General features: G+C 48.1%; 1 protein-coding gene across 12 annotated transcripts in view; it reads right to left on the bottom strand.

Annotated features, from left to right (window-relative positions):
- ST3GAL3 (ST3 beta-galactoside alpha-2,3-sialyltransferase 3) overlaps positions 1 to 22,759 on the bottom strand; it is a 267,669-nt gene that overhangs the window by 136,864 nt on the left and 108,046 nt on the right. The gene's annotated exons all lie outside the window — the stretch shown is intronic.

Below are 22,759 nucleotides of genomic sequence, written 5' to 3'. Positions count from 1 at the left end.
GATCATGCAAGGTCAACCCAACTGGACAACCCATAGTCAGGCACCAGCTGAACCCTAATATTATTTATACATGCTACAAAAAAATCCCTGCCTCTTAAGGAATGAGACTTTTGCTGAGCGAACGACAAAGTACTCATAACACCTAGACAAGACAGCGTGGTTGCATTGGCAATGGGTGGGTGGGACTTGGAGAAAAGAAAGAGCAATTCTAATTAGGACACTTTCATCCTTAAAAGCTTCAACTTTGTAGGGAAGGTACTAGACAACCCCACAGGAGACCTGGGAGCCGTTCTTGGTTCTGACACATTTCTTGTGCGACCTCTGTCAGACACTTAATCTATTATTGCCTTGGTTGTACTCTTACAAGATAGAAATGCTGATATGTCCTTTCCCCAACCCTCTGCCTGGCTACTTACAGTGTAAATGTTTTACTACAGCACACCTACATATACAGTTTTCAGTATACCTAGGTACAGTGCCTTGCACACTAAGAGCTCATTCTTGTTTCTGTTTTCTAGGTGCTACTATAACACAAAAATGGTGATCTTGGAAAGTGGATAAGGAGAAGCACAGGTCCCACTGAAACTTTCCATAGGACTTGGGTTCCTCACTCCCAATAGGCACTTTTGTGGGGAAGGAAGGGGGAGGGGGGAAATCCTACCCTGAATAAAGAGTAGCCAAGAGGGGGGCTAAAGCTGCCCATTCAACAGACTAATAGTACATAAGTGATGAGAATTCTGCGGACTTACAGACTATCTCCCAACCAAGGCTCTTGGTGCGTCGTACAGATCCCAGGCAACTGACCACCCTCCGGTGAATATTTCACAGACGAATAATGGCTTTTTCAACCCAAAACATTCCAGCACCACTGAAAATGCAACCACCTAAGACAGACAGCGACAGCATGGCACACTGCAAAATGCTTTGGAGGAAGAAAGGGAGGGTAGGATTTTAGTTGCCTCAGATAAACTCTGCCACTTGCACGTGCCACTGGGTCTTTGCTGTTCAAGCAGAACTAAAAGAACCTCAGCTTTTTAAGACTTCCACCCTAGCAGCCTGAACAGCCTTGCGTGCCACTTGCCAACCAAGTCACCTCTGCTGGCACCTGCGCCCACAGCATGCCAGGCAACGAGCTATTCTAAGCCGGTGGCACAGACCACCGAGCTACTGCTTCCAGTTTGGTGAAATGCTATGGTGTTCTGAAGGACAGAGGAGTCACGGGACATGCCCAGCTTCAAACCATGAGTCAACGAGGCAGGGATTTATCTTGGACGTCTTAACAAAAAGGCTGTGCTCTAACCACTAAACAACACTGCCTCCCAAACTCCTGCTGCCTACTGCTGCTTTCACTCCAACAAGCCAAATCCGACCTGCCAGTGCTGTGACCAAGCCCTACCTGACATCGAAAGCAACTGAGATGTATCAGTGGCTCCCGTGATAGCGCATCACTGCTAGCGGCCGAAAACTGACACGACGCTTTAACCCACGATTGGTCTTTGCAGGATGACCCCAGCAGTCACCCAAAATGCTCTCCACCACAAGACACACAGACATTTTTCTCTATGCTGCTCCTAACGCCGCCTTCATGATCAAATTAAAATGCCACCAAAATGCCCTCATCCCGTCTCCGAGACAGAAGAATGGGCTGAAGTGTTTGGTGCACTTGACTCATGCACAGCGGCCAGTTGGTGCAGCGCCGCGGCTGCGTAAGCTGTCAGTTATGAAAACCACAAGGCTACCCAGAGCTGCTGCAGCCCGAGGGGCAAAGTTGTTAACATTTCTCTAATGTGATAAAGCTCATGACTCCAGAGTGCCAGAGGCAGAACAATGCTCCCGAGCCAACCGCAGCTGCTGTCGCAAATCATTTAGCACTGCTCATCTCCCCTCTCTAGCCACACGCTGGGCTGCTCTTTTAGAGCCTCTCTGAAATAGACATTTTAAGCTTTCATTTTTAAGCTCATCTGGGGACTTTTTCTAGCATCTGGTCCTTCCACATCATCCACTACAGCTACGTTAATATTAGCTAAAAACCTGCTGCAGAGATGCACATGCAGTGCCCGTAAGAACTAGCAATCCCCGCCATGGGCAACATCAACGGAGCATCCCGGATGGGGCGTGATTGTGCGACCACCGTCCCTCGGCCCTGAGCCCTCGCTGACAGCACAAAGCATATTCCAGGACCTATCTAAGGAACCGGTTTTAAATACACTCATTTGCTTTGTAATTTTTCTACAAGACCCAAAATCCTGGCACAGAACTGAAGCTGTTTCAAAAATCAGCCTTCAGTTCCCTCCATGCAACAAGAGCTACGTATTAGGAAGCTGGGAGAAAAGGGGGGCAAGGAGAGGAGAGACCACATTTATTTCAGCAGCCTAATTCACACAAATCCAGGTGGTTTAAATCTCATTGTCATCACTAGCCAGGCAGCTCAGCAACAAAAGCAAGCATTGATAGCTAGAGAGCAGCAGCATTTACAAAATGAATGAGCAGGTCCCTTCTGCCGGATGAAACGGCACTCAGAGGTGGTTAACTACTGAACAGGCTGCATCTTTGGGGATCAAACACAGATCGCCTTTCTTCTGTAATTATTTTTCTCTGCTACGAATGAGAGATGTGGCCTCATTCCATAGACGCTTCTCAGGACAAGGCAGCGGGAAACACAGTGCCTGGTATGATCTGTGCTTGCTTCTTGTGGGGCTTCTTGTTTGTTTTTGCTGATCACCGTAGCAGATGCCCACGCTCACAACACGTGCGCAGCAGTTTTCCTTTGCTTGGAATAGCGCTTGCCACATGCTAAGACAAGGTTCTTTGGTAGAGCTCATATCTTTTATTAGACCAACTAAAAGAGTTGGACATTTTTTTCTTTGCAAGCTTTTGGGTACAAACGCCCTTCTTCAGGCAGGGGGAGCGTCTGCTGTTGTTTTGTGCTCTTCCTGGGTGGGAAGGAGCCAGTGTGCAAGAATGCAGGTCAGTGAAAATGCAGATGTGTGGTCTTCTTGCACACTGGCTCCTTCCCACCCAGGCAGAGCACAAAACAACTGTAGGTGCTCCCCGTGCCTGAAGAAGGGTGCTTGTACCCAAAAGCTTGCAAAGAAAAAAATGTCCAACTCTTTTAGTTGGTCTAATAAAAGATATCACACTTACCCAAGGAACCTTGCCTACCTATGCCCTTAGACAAACACAGCTACAACCAACACCCCTGCCACATGTTAAGACAACCGTGTCTAAGGGATGGCCCATGTACCAAACGCCATTGTTAACTTCTCAAACTTCAGCAAACTGAAACAATCTCCAAGTAATGCTCCAAGTGCTTATCCAGACAAGGGTCCCTCTCCTGTCTAGCATCAGCGCTGCCTACAGAAAGCCCAATGGGTACCTGCATGAAGGCAATCTGCCTGGCGGTCAACCCACCTCCTAGATCCCTGATGATGTAAATGATCTCCAAGCACCCATGCAGACCCAGCTCCAGCTTTGGCTCCTGCTGCCACGGGGTGCAGAGACGGCTCCAGCTCCTCTGGCCGCGGTGCCTTCCAAGCACACGGTTTAGCGGCTGCTCGTCTCATTGTTCCCTGGTTGCATCAGAGCCAGGAACGTGCAAATGTCAAGGAGCAGGGAGAAAGAAGGAGAAGCAGTGGGGAGTGTAGGTGAGAGGGTCCCAAGTCCAAGCCTCAGGCTCTCCCTTCTTCCCACAGCAGTGGTAGGACTCCATGCCTCCAGAGCCCTGCCTCCAGCCAGGGCTGCCATCCTTTTCCTGCAGAGGCCACAGGTTCTGTGAAAGCCCCACTTCACCCTCCCCATGGGTCCCACTCCGCATCCAGCTGCTCCCCAACCTCACTCCAGCACTATCCTCTATTCCTCCGGGGACCCCTGAGCTTGCTGCAGGCACCCAACTGCAGGTTTCCCACCAGCTACCCAACTGCCTCCAAGGCTCTCCTACAAAGTGTAGATGCCCCCCGTTCCCCTGACACCCCAACCCCTGACACCAGTGCACCCCCTTCAGCAGCAAGTCCAGCTTGTCCCCAGAGTCTCCCTCCTGGTAACCCTTTGGACACCTCCACAGCCCAGCTTCCCTGAACCACAATCTGGCTTCTGCTAGCTGCCTCCCCTACACCACCTGACTCCAGGCACCCTCCAAACCCCGAGCCCACGAGTCCGCAACCCGGTCCCTTGTTTACTCCTCCACCCTTTAGCACTCATTCACTACACTGTGTTATGCAGCTTAGACTGTCTCCGACTGGCAGGATACAGCAACCTCAAACAGAAGATGGAAAACCTGCAGAGCCATGAATTGATTTGCATAATTCAGTTAATCTGCACAAGCGAAAAGGAACTGTGAAAAACTTAGCAGCCAGGTAAAGGAAAAGTGTTTTTTTCAGTCTCCTTCACTGTAATCTTATAGGTTGTTTGTCTGTTGTTGTGAACCTTCCTGGATAGGGCAGGATATTATCATCTTCGTCTTTTTAAAAAATCTAAATATTCCAAAAGCTTCATTTTCCAACAGAAACTATTCCTGGAAAATTCCAACCCAAAGACTGATATAACAAGCAAACACCAGGGGTTATAACAATAATGTTCGAACTACCTTCAATACAGCTATTGCTTACATATCAGCTATACCAACAACTTCACACATGCCCACTTACAGATTGATAGCTTTTAGGGTCACAAAGGACCGCTGTGATTATCTAATCTGACTTCCTATGTCATACTGAACATTAGACTTGAATTATGTCCTGCTTAAAGTCTAACAGATGTGGCTGAACTAAAGCCCGTCTTTGAAAAGAAACATCCAATCTTGATTTAAAAATGCCAGTGATGGAGAACCTACTATAACCCTTGGGAAATTTTTCAAAGGGTTAATAAACCTCACTGCTTCAACACTGCACCTGATTTCGAATCCAGCTGTTGGAGCGACTGTTCCCCACCGTTCTGTTCTCCGTGTAGGTTAAATACATCAAGGTCCTAAAGTCTCTGCTGTAAGACATTTTCTAATCCTTTAGTAATTCGCAAGGCCCTTTTCCAAACCCTTTCCAATTTCAAAGCATTCTCCTTGAAACGCGGGCATCAGCTCTGGATAGTGTTCCTGTCACAACTGCACCAATATGTAGGCAATAGGAGCTCCCCACCCCTGCTTGAGATTATCTCTCCAAAAATCGCCTTAACCCCTTTGGCCACTGCCCTGCTCTTTGGGCAACATGAGTCCAGCCAATTCTCTACCGTGACCCGCAAATCCCTTTCAGGCTCTTGGCTGCTCTGGCCTGTAAATATGGCCTAGAGCAGGGATGCTCAAACCCCAGCCCATGTCCAGCCTGTAGAATGGTATTATGAGGCCTGCAGGGCTCCCCAAGGGTCCAGAAATGTGGTGGCGGGGGAGCAGTGGCAGGGTTAATTGACTCTCCCCTGCTGCCAAATTTCTGGATCTTGTGGGCAGATTGGGAAGGTGGCTGGTGTGCAGTTAAATCAGGTCAGCGCAGGATCGGACCCGCACACCGACCCCAAACCAAGCATCCAGCTCATGGGATTGGGAAATTGGGCACCACGGTCTAGATTCTTAGTCCTTAAATGTCTGACCTTATATTTGTCCACATCAAAACGTATGTGGTCCAACTGCTCTAGCCTGCCATGTTCCCAATATTTGTCATCTTGATCTTCCAAGTCGTTAAAAACAAATATAGTTAAGTAGCATGGGGCCACAGATCAAATCTTGAAGGAGTACTCAAGAGACACAGTGTTTAATGATCCCCGACTTGCAAATACATCTTAAGACCTGTTAGCTAGCCAGGTGTTAACCTCTTTGATGTGTGCCCTACTGATTTTGCATCATTCTAGTTTCTTTATCAAAGTGTTAGGTGTTGCCAAGTCAAATGCTGCACAGAAGTCTATTACACTGATACCGCCACCTTTATTGACCCAACTTTTAATCTCATAAAAGATACCAGACTATCTTGACAAAAACTATTTTCCCATATGCCCAAGTACATTGGCATGAACTACATTACCCTTAATTCTTTATTAATGGAGTTGAGTCAGGTCAGCCATTTCATTACCCCTTGCCCAGGGTTGAAGTCAGGATGGCAGGCATATAAATTACACCTTACTCTGTTTATCTTTTTTGAAATCCTGACATGCTACCTTCCAGAATCACAGGGACTTCCCCACCTCTCGCTTCTTTGTTAGAAGAAATCATTAACAGTGGGCTCAAGTGCTTCTCACGCAGTGCTTTTAAAATGCTGGGTTGAAATTATCCAGAACTGATGATGACTTTTCTCTTCTTCATGGGAAGCTGGTACAGAAAATCAGCCAGGAACCATTATCGAAGGGGCGGCAATGGAAAGCTAGAAAATCTTCTCTGAATCTGCCTCTGAGTTTTGGCACACCCGCACCAGCTCCTGCACCGGCCTATGAAACAGTCTACGAGAACGGGACTGTCAGCTGACACCAAAGACTACCAGTATCTGATGGGTCAGTGATAGTCGATTAGCTGAAGAAGCACACGGACGGGTGTGTGCCAGGTTCTGGACCGGACAGGTTCTTGACTCTGCCTTTCCCAAAGCTGAACTGGGGAAATTCTCTGCTGCGAATAACAGCAAACCTCTGCAGCTTATAGACAGTTGCCTGCAAAAGGAAAGACCGTGGCGTCTTTATTTCAACAAGAAAAACGCACTCTCCTGTTTTCCTCAGCTTTCTCCTCCCACGAAGCCAGCCTGGCACACGCCACTGTGCGGACGGCGCGGGGCTGAGCTGATCCCTGGTTCTGCAGGTGAGGGGTATTCCACCATCCATCGTTAAAGTGCACAACTTGTTCTGGCTAGATTCCCAGCCGTTTGCAAACAACCAGACAGCAAGCAGGAACAAAACTACTTTTTATATTTGCATCTGACAGGACTTTGACACTTTTCATCTCATAAATAACGCTTCTTGGTGTCATTCATGACTCTGCCATCTCTAGATTAGATAACTGTGCTGTAAAACGATCAGACTCCAAATTAATCTGAAGGAAATAACAGAGCAAAATTCAGCAATCGACTTGTTAAAGGAAGTATATCACAGCAGTTTATGACACCAGGAAAAAACGATCTATGGCAGCTGTCCGTGACTTCTGATTGGCACTGAAGTTGTTGGTCTTAACCTGCAGAGTCCTACGTGGCTTTGGACCCAAAAAGCCACTTCTCTTCCCGCCGCATTACTGCAACATGGGCTCGTCAGCAGCACAGAGCCAGTATACCCTTGATAGGCATCTTCCACGAGAGCCCCTTGCCCTTGAGGCTCATCCCTTTTTCAGGCCAAAGCAGCCTCAGTACTTTCACCCTCCTTGCATTGTACAAAGCCCACCTGATGGAGGATGCAGCGCTGATGAGATGGCTTTGGCTTAGGAATACATGGAGTGGAAGGCTTTGCTTTGACACAGGTTCTGAAGTAGCACTGAAGTCCAAGACAGAAATATCTCACCGTTTTGGTTTTGCATTTATTTTTTAATAGTATTTTTTAAATTAATACCAACGGTGGGGGAAGTAATTCCTTTTCTACTGTATCCCAATCTAAATGAATAACTAGACAGCTTCAAAGCCACAATTTGCTTTACTAGCTACCCTTGCAGCTTGGAAACCCCCAAACCCTTTTTTTGAAAAAGCCCTTCACGCAGCAGATGGACGAGGAACTGCACGCAAGCAGTTCTCCAAGCAATTCTCTCTCCCTTACCTCTCTTCACAGACCTTTAGCTGCACACAAAGCAGCAACTGTCCAAGTACGGAGCTACGAATGGAGCCTCTAGTGGACCTGAGGCTCGTTTCAAGGTTGGATTCTCCTCTTAGAATCACAGAAAATTAAGGTTGGAAGGACCTCAGGAGATCATCTAGTGAAGTCCAACCCCCTGCTCAAATCAGGACCAGCTCCAACTACTGATATCTAGGTGACTAGACATCAGGAGGTGTTACTTCACAGACAGGGCGGCTAGGATTTGGAACCAACTTCCAAGGGAAATGGTGCTCGCTCCCGTCTTGGGGGTCTTCAAAAGGAGGCTAGATAATCACCTAGCCGGGGTCATTTGACCCCAGTACTCTTTCCTGCCCATGGCAGGGGGTTGGACTTGGTGATCTGCTCAGGTGCCTTCTGACCCGACCAACTATGAAACTACATCATCCCAGACAAGGCTTTATTCATAGATTCATAGATGCTAGGGTCGGAAGGGACCTCAATAGATCATCGAGTCTGACCCCCTGCATAGGCAGGAAAGAGTGCTGGGTCTAGATGACCCCAGCTAGATGCCTATCTAACCTCCTCTTGAAGACCCCCAGGGTAGGGGAGAGCACCACCTCCCTTGGGAGCCCGTTCCAGACCTTGGCCACTCGAACTGTGAAGAAGTTCTTCCTTATGTCCAATCTAAATCTGCTCTCTGCTAGCTTGTGGCCATTATTTCTTGTAACCCCCGGGGGCGCCTGGGTGAATAAATACTCACCACTTCCCTTCTGTGCCCCCGTGATGAACTTATAGGCAGCCACAAGGTCGCCTCTCAACCTTCTCTTGCGGAGGCTGAAGAGATCCAGGTGCCCCAGTCTCTCCTCATAGGACTTGGCCTGCAAGCCCTTAAGCATACGGGTGGCCCTTCTCTGTACCCTGTCCAGGTTATCCGCATCTCTCTTGAAGTGTGGCGCCCAGAATTGCACGCAGTACTCCAACTGCGGTCTGAGCAGCGCCCGATAGAGGGGAAGTATCACCTCCTTGGACCTGTTTGTCATGCATCTGCTGATGCACGATAAAGTGCCATTGGCTTTTCTGATGGCTTCGTCACACCGACGACTCATGTTCATCTTGGAGTCCACTAGGACTCCAACATCCCTTTCTGCTTCCACTTTGTCTAGTCGGGTCTTAAAAACCTCTAAGGATGGAGACTGCACCACCTCTCTGGGTAGCCTGGTCCAGTGCATCACCACTCTCTCTCAAGTAGATACTGATGTATGGCCCACATGGAGGGTGTCACCAACAAAAGCTGCAAGCTCACTGTATCCAGGCGGGTCTCTAATAACAGCAGTGAGTTGAAGACTGTGACTCTAATCTGCCATTGGTAAGCAGTGTCGTGATAACGATGACGGCTGTCAGCTTCTCAGACACGGATGCCTGTGGATGCGTGATGAGCACACAGGCCTTTCGACTGTCCGTATCCAAGGCTCCGTATCTGGTCACAACATACATCACCTAGCGGGTCAGACTCGGAGCTGGCTGGAGAATTAAAAATTTTAAAGGCGCTTCATGAAAACCACTCACACCCTCAAGGAACTTGAATATGGGCTGGAGGCAGGTATTCTTCAGAGAAAATGTCCTCCATCAACTTAGACCAAAGAAAATTGAAAACCAAAGAACTGAGATATACAAACAGCAGAGCCATTGCTTTACTGAGAAGGAGGCGTTTGTGCCTGGAAGCCCTGGACAGGTCTGGAGGGCAGAGCAACTCCCCTTCTTGTAAGAGAGGCATAATGGTTCCTTCTTTGACCCGCTGTGGATACAGGCCCTGACATTCAGGCAGGACCCCAACCCTAGTACCTAGAACAGTGGTTCTCAACTATTGGAGACTCAAGTCACCCCTCATTAGCCTCAACGCACCCCTTGGAAAATGCCAGCTCTCAGCCTTCACTCATTTTCTGACTATTGAAAAAGAACAGAGCAATTCTTCTGTTGCAAAGAACTCAGACCACGGCAGGGGAGAATGGTTTTAATACAATGGGTTCCTATCTGAAATCTCTGGGCTGACCTTGTAAATCAGGTGTAGGCGTTTGCAGAGTGCTAATATTGCGTGGTGCCATGAGAGAATCACCGATGCAAAATAACATTCCCCTTTCTCCACTGCTGTGAGAGATGGTGGATTTCAATGGGAGTTAAATGCCTAAATATCCATGGCCTTAAATGCCTATGTTTGCCATGAAGGACTATTTCCTGCAGCCTTTCTTCATTTTATAAAAGGGTGCCCAACTCCACCTCGGAGACTGGAGACAGACGGGCATGTCCAACAAGCTCACCTGATCATGTTCAGGACCTTTGTGTACAAGGTAACTGGACGTTACTGTGGCTAACCAGCTCTTACTAATGAGACCAGAGGGACTCTCAAACTGTTGGCGGTGCGCCTCTGTGACTCCATGTTATGGATAATTTATTAAAAACACTTTATGTCACTACAACCACGCTGTCACCTTTCCAGCAAACCAAGGTATTATAGATCCGTACTTCAACTTTTCTTCCGTTTCCACCCTTTACTTTTCTCCTTTCCTTTCTTCTGCTTTCCCATTCCAAGATATAGGTAAGAACCTAACAGTTCACAGCATATATTACATGTAAACGTCTACTGGATATTGCTCAAGAGTCATGGTCTTCTTCCTCCATCTCTTTTTTCCTGTTCCCCCATTCCTCCACTTTAACGTCAGTAGCACACAGACCACAGTAAGGGAATCTTGTTTGTACAGGAACCAAAAACCGAGAAAAAAAAGGCAGACATAATTCATCTGAATTCCTTTGACATAAATGGGGAGGGATGAAAACAAATTGTTTTAGATATTTATTAGACTAAATGAAAATGATGAAATGCATGCCCTGAGCGTCCACAGATCACAGCTCCTTTGGGCAGGGAAGAAAGGGAAGATGAGACATAGATCAAGATGACTTCTCATGCTAATTTAGTAAAAGGCCCAATGCAAGGAGGACAGCACTAGAAAATAACAAAGTGCTCAAGGGTTACACTACTGGCAGGATCCCACAATGCAAAACCAAGTACAAAATTCTTACTAGCACAGCTAAGAGTCATTACGGGGATTTATATTCGCCGTTCTGAAACCATACTGTTTGCAGACTCTTTCAAGAGTACATGGCTGAACAGTCCAGACAGTTGCACTTTCATTTGCTTATCTGTCCATCCTGTTAATTCAGCATTGCTCCTCGAGGTACATTTATTAAGATGCTGTCAAGTTTTAAATGTCCCAAGTGATGGGTTTCCATCATTTCCCTAGGAAGGCTGCTGCACAGACTCATCACTCTTAGGCTGGGAAAGTTTTCCCTAACAGTCTCCTCTCAGCTTTATTTCATCACTCCTACTTGTAAGCCTTTCCCTATCTTAACTATTTTCCCAGCCTCCACAGCCCTTACAGCTTTGGAGCAGTTATGTCCTTTCACCACTTCATCACCTCGTCCCCCGCTACATTATGTTAACAGAATACAGTCTTCAGGTGTGGCCAGGACAGGACTATCTCCTTCGTGATGAGGACTGACTACCTCCTTTGTCTGCGACACGATCGTGATACATCCCATTTTCACTGCGCAAGTCCAAAGTGTTTTACACATATTAATAAGCCTCCGTGACCCCAGGAAGTAGTACTGTCACTCTCACTTTACAGACAGGGAAGCTAAGACACAGAAAAATGGCACAACTTGCCCAAAGTCACACGCCATGCTCACATCTCTGGTAAATCAAGCCAACGTACTATCGTTATTCAAATCCCAATTTCAATTTTATTCTTTCATGACGCACATAAAAAGCTAAGCTGAGATGATGGTGTGATATTACTGCTGTGCTTCTTGTTCTTCATCTCCCAGCTTCCTGTTGGTTACCTCTTTTGTCCCGTTACATCTCAAGGCAGGCTACGCTCTTTGGGACAGGGCCAGCATCTTTTTTTGTACCGTAATGAACCCAGTACGGTTTAAGTGCTGAAAAGACGAACAACAATGCCAAACGACACACATGCTGAGGTGCCGTGGTCTTCACTGGCGGAGCAGAGGCACGGCCACAGCATGCAGTCAACTTCTCACTGGGAGTTGGTCTTCCAGCATCAGTCTCTTTAGTTCATCCCGTTGGTCTCTTGGCAATTCAACAAGTAGGTTCAAGAGCTTATTCCAGACAAGGACGCCTTATTTTAAGAGCAAGGATTGACGGTTGAACACTCTCACTTAGAGCTTTGGGGCAAAACAGGATTTCTTTGGGTGAAAGCTCTACTTCTTAGGACACTCCCTGGAAGAAGCAGTTCTGGGAGCTCTCATTCATGTCAACCTCCCTCCAGACATCTGCGAAACTAATGGACCTGGAGTCAGGAGCTGTGTCACGCACCGAGGGGCCAGCTGGTGGTTCACACAAGCTGTTGGATGAGGTCTGAGCTGCAGCCAGGGGTCGAGCCAAGGCCAAAGAGCTGGACAGAGGAAGGCCAGGGAAGAAGCTGGGTCAGATACCTGGGAATGTCGAGTTCCAACAACCCGAGACGTGAGGCAGAAGCAGAGGTCCTAGTCCAAGCAGAGTCAGCAATGGGTGATCAGCTCTAGAATCGGGACACAGAGGCAGGGAAACAGCTGGGCAGTCCAAGGACAGCCCTGGTACTTTCTATCTGACCTTTAGAAGATTGTGGGGGAAACATCAAGGAATACCAGATAGGTTTTGCAAATTTAAAAAGGTCCCTAATTTATAGGCATCCTTCGTCTGCCTCATTTTGCTGTGTGATTATATTCTGCAGCTTGTGCCGCTCGTCCTGGATTGCTGGTGAGATCAAGATTTCTGCAGCTCTCTAGCAGGTGTTAGAAGACCATCCTTTGGGTCCCAGGAAGACAGACTGACTGCCTCAACAGGTGATGAAGCAGCTATCACCCAAAGTACAGAAAACTCCTGATCTCCCTACTGTCCATTCCTTCACTCTTCAGTAGCTGAGGCAGGAGAAGCTGATGAGCTGGATGAGGTTGGATTTGCATTCTTGGGGAAGAGGGCAGAGGCCTGGACACAGCAGAGGAGAAGTTGAGAATAAGGGTTCGTGTTCCCAGGAGGCTACTAGGACCAGGCCTGAGTGGAAAGAGGAGGGGGAAGGCACGTGGAAGGACACCGTGATGGGGTCTGCAAGAATCCTTGTCATCTTTCTACGTCCCCTGATGGTGCTGGCTCTGGAAGTCCACCGTGCCCCCAGGAGGGAGAAGAGGGCAAATAAAGGAGGATCCTTTGCTGAGCCATGGAGAAGAACAGGAAAGAGATTAGGCTTACTCCATGGGCAGAACAGTCCTCCGGTGGGTGCCACGTCAAGGGGAGGGAGAAGAGCTGAAGGTTTAGAGATGACATCTTCACATCTCTTAAGGACTTCTGTATAAGAGACTCCGGTGCTGGGCCTGTGTAAACACGCTAGTACTGGGACAGGCTTTCGAGCCACGATATCCAGTGCTAAGATACCTAATGACCGCATCCAATGGGACCCACAAAGGTTGTAATCAGTACCAGCAATGAGGAGGTCAGTGCTGCAGGTTTCCACATGAAACTCAGTCCCAGGAGAATTGTACCAATACAGCACCAGAGGAAATCTGGTCCTCGCAGCCTAAAGAAGCTGTTGGTGCCAGTTTACTCGTTGGTACTGATTCCCTGGAGCCACGACCTTTCAGGAGGGGGAGGATCAAGGAGATGCTCTAAATTTCTTACTCTGCCCTGGACCAGGATCCCAGAATCCCCTAGAATGAGGCACCTTTCCCCCTCTCAGAAATGGGAGGGAGCAGAGAACAGGGGTGCGCGGTGAGATCACAACCGGACGCAGGGTGAGGCTTGAGTTTTGTCTCTCCATTTTTAAGATACCTTTCCATAAATCTGAGTAGCCACAACTGCGGTGCTGGTCTCCCAGACAGATGACAGGCGCGCCCATTGTCGGTAGTCCGAACACAGACAGTCAGTCCTTGACTTGGGCTCTGCCGTCACAAGGGGTTTGTTTCTATTTCCTCCAAAAAATGAGTTTGTTAAAGCCAATGGGCAAAACAAAGCTTGCAAACTAATTCTAATTACATGAACACTGAAAGAGAATTAATTATATGAATTGCTCTCAACTACCTTTTCCCTATTGTTTATCCATAACGATATATATACCAAATGTCTGCTTCCATGTACCCTCCAAGCTAGACTACGTGCATTTAACTAATGCAGATTTCTTTCTTGATCGTTGGACCGAAGCTTTCTGGGGCTTCTAATAAAATGTGCTTACAGTTCCCAACAAATACTCATTTTCTTTTCAAGTCTGTCACCCAGCTGATCTGACTTATAATTGTTTTCAGCTTTGGGAAACTTCCCACTTTAAAGCACCAAGTAGAACGGTCTGGCTGTTTGGGACTTTACATCTGCTTTGTGCAAACCAAGGCAGCGGGTACCCAATAATAAGACTTCATAAACACTTGCTCCTAAGCAATCACCAAAATGAACACATGTCTACGAGTGATTTCTCTTTGTCTGTCCAGGGAACACGCATGAATTCTCCATGTCAGATGCCACGTTTCTGGAGTTAGGAAATTGCCCTGTGTACAAATTCCAAAAATACCCGAATTTAAAAATAGAGTGAGATGAAAGAGAAGCAACACAAACTATTCGAGGGCTGGAGGCGCTGAGCTATTAGGAGCCTTGACATAGTCAAATAGGAAAGCAGTGAACAACAAATAGCTGGTAAACAATTGCTCCGAGGAGATAAGATTGTGGTTTATGGCGATGTGAAGTGCAGGAACACTAAATAAAGGAGTTGAGAGAGGATGTGGAATTCAAATTAAGAGCAACAAGCGGAAACTGAGACCAAGAAAATTCAAGACAATTGTCAGGAAAAGCTTACTGTCCTGCGAGAGATTAAAATGATGAATAATCTTTCAAGAAAATAAGATAAAAGTTTAAAATTAGTTTGGAAAAATCCCAGAAATATGCAACAGCAAATGTCTCTACCCTGACTGAACAGGAGGAAGAAGAGATTTCTAATTTCTGTTTGTATGGGGAGGGAAGATATGTATAATAAAGACCAAGGTAGAGAGTGAGCAAATTAATCAGCAACAAGTGTTGGGAAAGACCAAGTTTCCTACCTCTTTTTATACTATTTCTTGGCAAAGGAGCAACATAGATGCACACACACTTTCAAATACACCTCTACCCCCAGAAGTAAAATGGAGGAGAGGGCTTTGTTTCACTTCGTCGTTATTAAAACTCCGAAGGGAAGAAATTTAAACAAACACCAGTAATCCAATCTGCATGTGTTCCTGAGCTCTGTCTCCCTCCACTTTTACGGCCTTCCCGAAGTCTGGATCAGGTTTCATTGGAGTTTGAGGGATGAAAATTGTTATTTTTGGCTCTCTGTTTATTTTTGACAAAGACCTCAGTTTCTTCATGTTTTAGTTCTTATGAGAATAGTTTTGCGACTACTCTGAATATTCCAACATTTCCCACATCTGTGCTATAAAACAACATTTTAAGAAAACATAAGAAAACTATTCGGTATCACAAAACATCTAGCTACCGAACACAAAAAACATAGGGAATTATCCCTCATTTTAATTAAAGGATATAAGTCCACAATATATTCAACAGCCTATTTATCCATTGCTTATGCTATTGCAACTATTTAAACTAGTTTCCTGGCTTATTTTTTTAAATTAGATTTTTTGGCAAATTCTTTGCACATGTCTTTCTCTATACATCATATCACTCGACAACTCTTTCCCAGACTGCACACTACAGTGCCTCTGCGTGAGCAGTTAAGTCAGCAAGTGTTATTTTTATTAGTCAAATGCGATCACTGTGCTCAGACTTGTCTTCCAACGCAACCGAGTGGACCAAGACCTCCCATTCAAACCCTGTTGCGAAAATCGTTGCTTGCATAAGCTTGCGACTCCAATCTACCTTCACTAATCAGTTCTGGCCGGAAACCAAAGGCTTCTGTACAACAGAATGGAGAACAGTTTAAAAACTGAATTAGTACAATTTAACTTGGATGACGGCATCATAATTTAATAAAAATAGCACCAAATATCGAGGTTAGATGTACAGCATTCAGGTTGCAATGTCAAGCACTCAAAGGTAGGAAATGCTGGTGTGCTAAGGGTGCCTGTGCAGCCTTCCCGTGGCCCCTTCGAGTTTGCATTATAAGGCAGACTTACCTACGTGATCATAAGCTATCTGTCACGCAGGACACCCTCTCAGTCGATGCACGGGACTGACCTGCCCTGGACAACGGGACCAGGGTTGTGGGCATCTACTCCTTTGTTCCGGAAGTCGGAAGGTGCGTAGCGAATGAGGCAAGGAAGAGAAAGTTGCATGGGTAGGGAATTGGACGCAACCCTAGAGAACTGGCTTCTCCCATGGGGTCTACCACAGGCTTCCTGCACGGGGCTAGGAAAGTTGGTGAATTCAGATTTCCCACAGGTGATCAGCGGGGATCCGGATTTTACGTTTCCCATGGGGAGATGGACAAAAACGTGGATTTTCCCTTTTACCCAAGGAAAAACACGGATTTCTCAATTTCACAGAGAAACACGCAGATTTTGCACTTCTGCAAAAAGCTCTATGCAGGCTGGCAGATTCATCCTGCAAGGGGCTGGGGGGAGCAGGAGGGGGTGCTCAGGCAGAGGCGCCACGTGCATGTATATGCACAGAGCCACCGGGCAGCCTGGAGAGCAGCTCCCATAGGTAAGTGCAGGGGTTGAGGCCCCCACAGGGGCGGAGGGAGGGAGTTGGACAGGGCTGGGGGGCTTGGGGCCCAGGCTAGAATGCGTGGCTGCAAGCCCCTGGCAGGAAGCGGGATGGAGCCACGGGCAGCTCATCCAGGGGGCAGGGGTGGGGCCAGCTCCCCGCCGCTGCACGCACTCCCGGGGACGGCAGGGGGGACCCGGATTTGTGCACAGGGCAGGAGCAGGCTCCCTGCCATGCTGCTCTCCCCCAGGGCCCAGCGGGTGGAGCGCAGCGTGGCAGGGCAGAGTAGGGCTGGGCAGGGAAGCTCCTTGCTGCTGCGAGCGCTGTGCTGCCCTGGCGAGGCGTCCCCTGCCCGCCCGACAGCAGCGGAGGCAGCATGGGGTTGTGCCCCTCACTGCTGCAGGGCAGGCAGGGGGCACATTGCCAGGGCAGTGCGGAGCTCACAGTGGCAAGGAGCTCCCCCGCCCAGCCCTGCAGCACCGGGTCCTGCCTGCTGGGCCGCAGGGGCCCTGGGGGAGGCCAGCAGGGAGCCTGCAGCCTGCAGCCCACCCCTGCCCACAGGCTCCGCTCCAGCTGTGTCGCCCGTGGGGGAGAGTGAGCCAGGCTCCACGCTCAGGCTGCAGCAGCCACTGCCTCTCGTGGGCACCAGCCAGGGCTCGGGTGCTGCTGTGGGGACCAAGAGGCTGCGGACCCAGCAGCTGGGGAGCCCCTCCGGCGGGGCTGGGGGGGCAAGGGGCACCAGCAGGGCCAGGGGGCTATGGCGGGGAGCGAGGAGCACGGGCAGGGCCCGGGGGCATGTGGGTGGGGAGCAAGGGGCACTGGCAGGGCTGGGGAGCTGTGGCTTGGGAGTGAGGGGCCTGGACCTGCGTTCTGTGAGCAAAGGGGGCAGGGGGAGCTCTGATTTTCCATGATAAAAAACCCAAAATTAAATACCAAAATATGTAGATATTTAGAATTTATTTTATTATAGTGACTGAAGCACTGGCAGGCCTCCAAGTTGCTTTAAAACTGTAAATATATCAATAAAATGTTGCATTCAACTGATACGTATATATATTTTAATCAGAGAATTTGCCATTTTTAATCAGGGAAAACCAGGATCCTTGGCTATCAGAAATCACATGCCTCTCATCCTCTGGAGACCCTGGGCTCTGGCTGAGAAAAGTGCAGGGCACTCACAGCCTCAGCTGGAGTCACTGAAGCTGTGTTGAACACATAACAAGCCCTATGAGGTTAAATGCACTGAAAAACCCGGCCCTAGGCTTCTGTCGGGAGTGAGGTGTGGGCAGCCGGTAGAGTGGGTAAGTCAGGCCCCTGGGTTGGGGGAATATCCAAAGAGCAGAGTCAGGAACTGGAGCCGCCAAGATGCAGAAGGCACGACGAGAACCGGGAGCTGGGGAACCCAGCACGCTGGAGCAGCCAGAGAGGAAGAGAAACTAGGATCGGGGAGGAGCAGAAGGAAAGACTAAGTCAGGATCTGGGAGCCAGGGCTGGAGATGAGCAGGACAAAGAAGTTGCTTCAGCAGGAAGGCACCTGGAGGGCAGCTGCTTGGGGGGTCCTCAGTGCTGGGGGTGTAGCCAGACAGCCCGCTCAGCACCAGCTGGGGCTCATCGGGGTGCCTAGCTCCGCACTCACTCCTCTCCACGCCAGCTGGCAACGCAGCATGCAGACACGCACAAGCAAACTGGTGAATACTTTCAGCCTTTCTGGGACACTCCGTCAGGCGGCTCCCCCACAGGCGAGCCCAAGGCCGGGATCTCCAGGTCCGTGGCACGGACCTCTACCACTTGAGCCAGGGGTGACACCGACTGCGCGTTTTGTCTTGTAGCTTGCCATCCTTTATGTGGATTAGCACTAGAGGGGGCGAGAGCTTGCCAGAGGTCACTTTAACACATCTACACGTTTGCTAATGTGCATTAACTATGCTAATACGAATTAAGATGTCACGTGTAGACGCGCCCTTTGTCTCTGTATTCACAGAAAGCAACATCCCTCTCCCCGCTGACAGCATAGGAGACTATTCTCTGGTCGCACTCCCAGACCACAGCCGACAGTCCTTTTGCAGCCTGAAGCTGCGATGCAGAAAAAGTACAGCTGATGCTTGGGTGGGAGCATGCCCAATGCACAAGGAGTCTTTGGAGATTTTAGCTGATCACATTTAATCCTCTGCTAAACATGTAACAACTGCAACTTTTCAAAGGCTCAAGGCTTGGCCAAACCTGGATAGATTTTCACTTGAACAAAAAAGGCACCACCTGAACAAAAATTCCACCTGCCGCTGAACTTTGATTCCCTCCTCTAAAGTACAGGGGCACTGAAGCTTTCTAAGAAAGGTTTACCAGCATGAGGTTTCTTTGTGGGTTTGGTAGGGTTTTTTGTTGGGGGTTTTGGGAGGGAGGTTGGGGGGGGGGGGGGGGGGAGGGTTAGCATTTCCCTGGTCTGTATGTAAACCATTTTGGCTGAAATTTCCATAACGATCCTGCCAGAGGCAGACACCTGGCATGGAAAATTTCAGCCAAACAATCAGGGTTTGGCAAGGTTTCTAAAGCAACTAAAAAAAGTGTCTCATAATGGAAGTGTCATTGTCACCGTTAAGTGCTACTTAATACTAAAACAGGCAGTGCAACCAGCCTCCGCTACTATTATAAAGCAATCCTATTTATTCCTGATCCCAGGCAGACAACTTCTGATTGCAAAACAGCATTATTTATTCAAGCTGCCTTAGAAGGAACATTCCTACAGACAGAAAACTGGCTAAAAGACTGAAAAACAATCAACACTCCTGCACGGAGCTGAGTGGAGGTTTCTAGTGGGGGACATGGCACATGCACACTCCTTATGTCTTACTGACCACATCAAGATCCGTCCCTGGCACTGCAAGCAAGCCAACCATTAACAACACTTGCATAACGTTTTAAATCACGAAAGCAAAGAAAGAATGAAAAAAGGGGTCCGGGCATGTGGAAGACAAAGGCAGACAAAAACAAGAAGTGATTCAGACTGGAAAATGAGTAGAGGTAGTTAGCTACGCTTGTCTGAAGTCAGGCAAAAGTCAGGGCAGGGCAGGGCAGGGCGGCACCTTCAGGCATTGATACATGTTTCGGGGGGGGGGGGGATGCTTTAATTAGAGCGGCTCCAAGAACCAATCTAATTAAAGCGCCCGGATCATCACATACATCAGCATCCCCATGCTGAAAAATGGCGGTGTGGGCACTTTAACTAAAGGTCCTTCAACGAGTTTAGTTAAAGTGCCACTGCTGCCGTTCTTCAGCACAGGGAGCTGATACACGTGACACTGGAGTGCAGTAATTACCATGCTCCGACGTGCTATAATACAGTGCATCGGAGCAGCCTTGCTGCATGTGTATAGGCATGCTCAGAGACTAACTGGCAGCAATGAGAGCATCTCGTTACTACCTTCGTAAGTGGTGACACTCCAGGGCACCCTCTAGCATTGCTCTTTGTGGTGACGGAAGAGGCAGAGGGCCGCTCTTTTCTTGCTGTGGGTCTTTTGAACTGAACTGAGTGCTCGTTGAGAGAGGGAAGGCTTGATGGGGTTTTGAGGACAGCCACAGCCTCTCTGTGGGGAAGGGGAGGGATGCTGGCAGAGTAGGGAGGGCTTCACCGGGGACTGGGAGCGAGTGGCGGAGGGTGGGAACGGAGCGTGGATAGAGTCTGTCTGTCTGCAGAGGACCGAGGTGTGAACGGGGTTGGGAAGGCTGAGAGATACAGCTGGGGAAGCAGGAGTGGGTGGGATGGGGTGCATTCCTTGAGGTTTGAGGTAATTACATCTACACCCTATTTTCCTAGTTTGCTGATGGGAACGTCACGTGGGACAGCGTCAAAAGCATTTGTGATGTGATGCACTCTGACTCTCACATCTACTGCTTCCCCCGTACCCACTAGGCCAATTACTGTGTCAAAAAAGGAAGTCAGACTGGTTTGACATATCTGTCCTTGACTAACCCAGGCTGTCTTTTTAGAAATCATTCGAACATCTCCTAGGTACTTCCCAACTGATTGTTTAATACGGTACTCTGCTTCAGAAACGTTCCCAGGATATAAGTTGAACTGGCTGCTCTATAACTCCCAGGGCTCCCTTTTACCCCGAGAGACAGGTATTACATTCGCACTTCTCCAGCCCTCTGGGACATCTCCTGCTCTCCAGCGGCTCTAGAAATTCATCATCAATAGTTCAGAGATCAATTAAGTTACTTTCTCAGGACTTCAGGGGAAATGTCATCAGGTCTCCAACCAAACCGAATGCATCTGACTCAGATATTTGAAACATGTTCTTTCCTATCCTGGCCTGCACTCCTATCTCCTTGTTAAAAATACGTTTTCAATTTTTTTTTATCTGGTCAGCTTACCTTTCTGTAAAGAAGCAAGCAAAGAAGGCTTAGAATATTTGAGCCTTCTCTGCATAATCACTCATTTGATTGTCTTCCCCCGTTAGTAATGGACCTGCTTCTGTTTGCTTTCCTTTTAGGTCTAATACTTTTTTTTAGAATTGTTTTTGTTGCCTTTTATAGTCTTTGCTAATTAAAATGCATTTTGCTCGTTAGCCTCTCTGATTTTATCCCTGTAGGCTTGTCTTCCGCTTCTGTGCTCATCCCTACCCACACATTCCCGTTTCCACTTTTTGTACAAATCCGTTTCGATTTCAGGTCGTTAGCTGCAGTGGTCTCTTGCTAAACTTGCAGTCTTCCCTTTGCACAGGGATAGTTTGCCACTATCTATTTAATTACAGTCTCTCTCAGTAACTACTAGCTTGCCTGCATTCCTTTATCCCTCATATTTTCTTCCCCACGGACCCTATGGGCCAGAATTCCTCAAGTTTGCTGAAGTCTGCTTCCCTGTTATCCTTATTCTGAGGCTCTCACCTTCCTTCCCAGGGAACTGTGAACTCCATCATTTTACAGCTGCTTTCCCTGAAACTTCCTCCCGCCTATATATTCTTTGGTCAATTCCTACCTGCTGGTGCAAGCCGAATCTACAGTAGCACCCACAGTAAATCCCTCCAGCTTCTGATATGAAAGGCTGCTTGGAGCGTTCCCAGAATTTGATGCCTCTGTCCTGTCACGTTGGTTCTGCAGCTGATAGAGGTAAATGGCAGTGCCCTGTACCACCAGGTCCTGCCCTTTGATTGCTCCCAAGAGTATCATCTTAAACTACTTCTCCTGACTCTGTGGTCTACAGCAGACCCCTAACAGGATGCTGTTCCTGACTGCCCTTTTATCTCCACTCAGAGACATTCAACAGCCAGAGTTACTATCCTGAGACTAGGATGGCAAACAGGGAAAATCAAGACAGACAGACAAACTCCAAATCCCAAAGGGATGAGAGTGGTAAGTGTTATCCCCTTGGTTTAGCCCAGCTCAGTGAAGAGAAAGGAAATGATGAAAGACCCAGCAGATCCAAGAGACATTTTCCACTAAATCCTTAGGTGATTCAACAGCTCTGGTGGACGTTGACTTGGGGACCCTGAAAACAGTGAAAAGCCAGGAAGGGGTGAGGCTCTAGAAGGCCAGAGCGCAGGTCCCCAGCACTAAATACTACCCAAGAGGTCGCAAGGGAGACGTGTCAGGTCCCATGTCAAGGGGGCACTCCAGCCACTGCCGAAACAGCGAGGGCCACTGTAGTCTTCAGATGTTGAGTCTCCCCTTTTGAAAGAAAGGTTGGCAGTTGTTGCAAGAGAAATCTAGCAACACCTAACTTCATCCCGTTTCTTTGGTTTCAGGGCTGAATTGCAGTAATGGTACTGGCTGACGGTGTCCTCACGCTAACAAATTACCGTGAGGGGTCCATGCTGAGATTTTTTAGGTCTGTTTTAGTATTGCTGATGCATCTGTGGGCTCCATAATGTCTGGCAATGCCATTCTTTAACAACACAATTTCACGGGCCTCATCTACCACGTAGAAATTAGCAAAAGAGTTATTCCAGAATAAGTCTTCATGTGGCTATACTTATCCTAGAAAGTGGATTTCCATACCTTGACCTGCTTCCAGTGCCTTGACCTGCTGTAGAGAGAGAGTTTTCAGCTGCTGTTTTGAAATGTCAAAGTTAAAGCATTAGATCAGGAGATAGAAGAAGTATTTATTTAAACTATTTCTTAAAGATAAGTCTGAAGTGAAGAAAAAGGTAGCAGGTTGGGCAGCTGCAGGCTCCCATCTCATTGCCAGAAGCAGAAAGAGGAAAAAGAAAAAAGGCTGGTGCAGAAGCATAAGGGCACAGGATGTGTATACAACCCCAACAGACCCAGGTAACAAAAGCACCCGTGCTCACATACATATGGCACATGCGCATCTCCCCAGGCCTCTGCACTGCACAG

The sequence above is a fragment of the Alligator mississippiensis genome, chromosome 5 (genome assembly GCF_030867095.1).
Source record: "Alligator mississippiensis isolate rAllMis1 chromosome 5, rAllMis1, whole genome shotgun sequence".
NCBI lineage: Eukaryota > Metazoa > Chordata > Crocodylia > Alligatoridae > Alligator > Alligator mississippiensis.
This window is presented reverse-complemented; position numbering and strand designations above follow the sequence as displayed.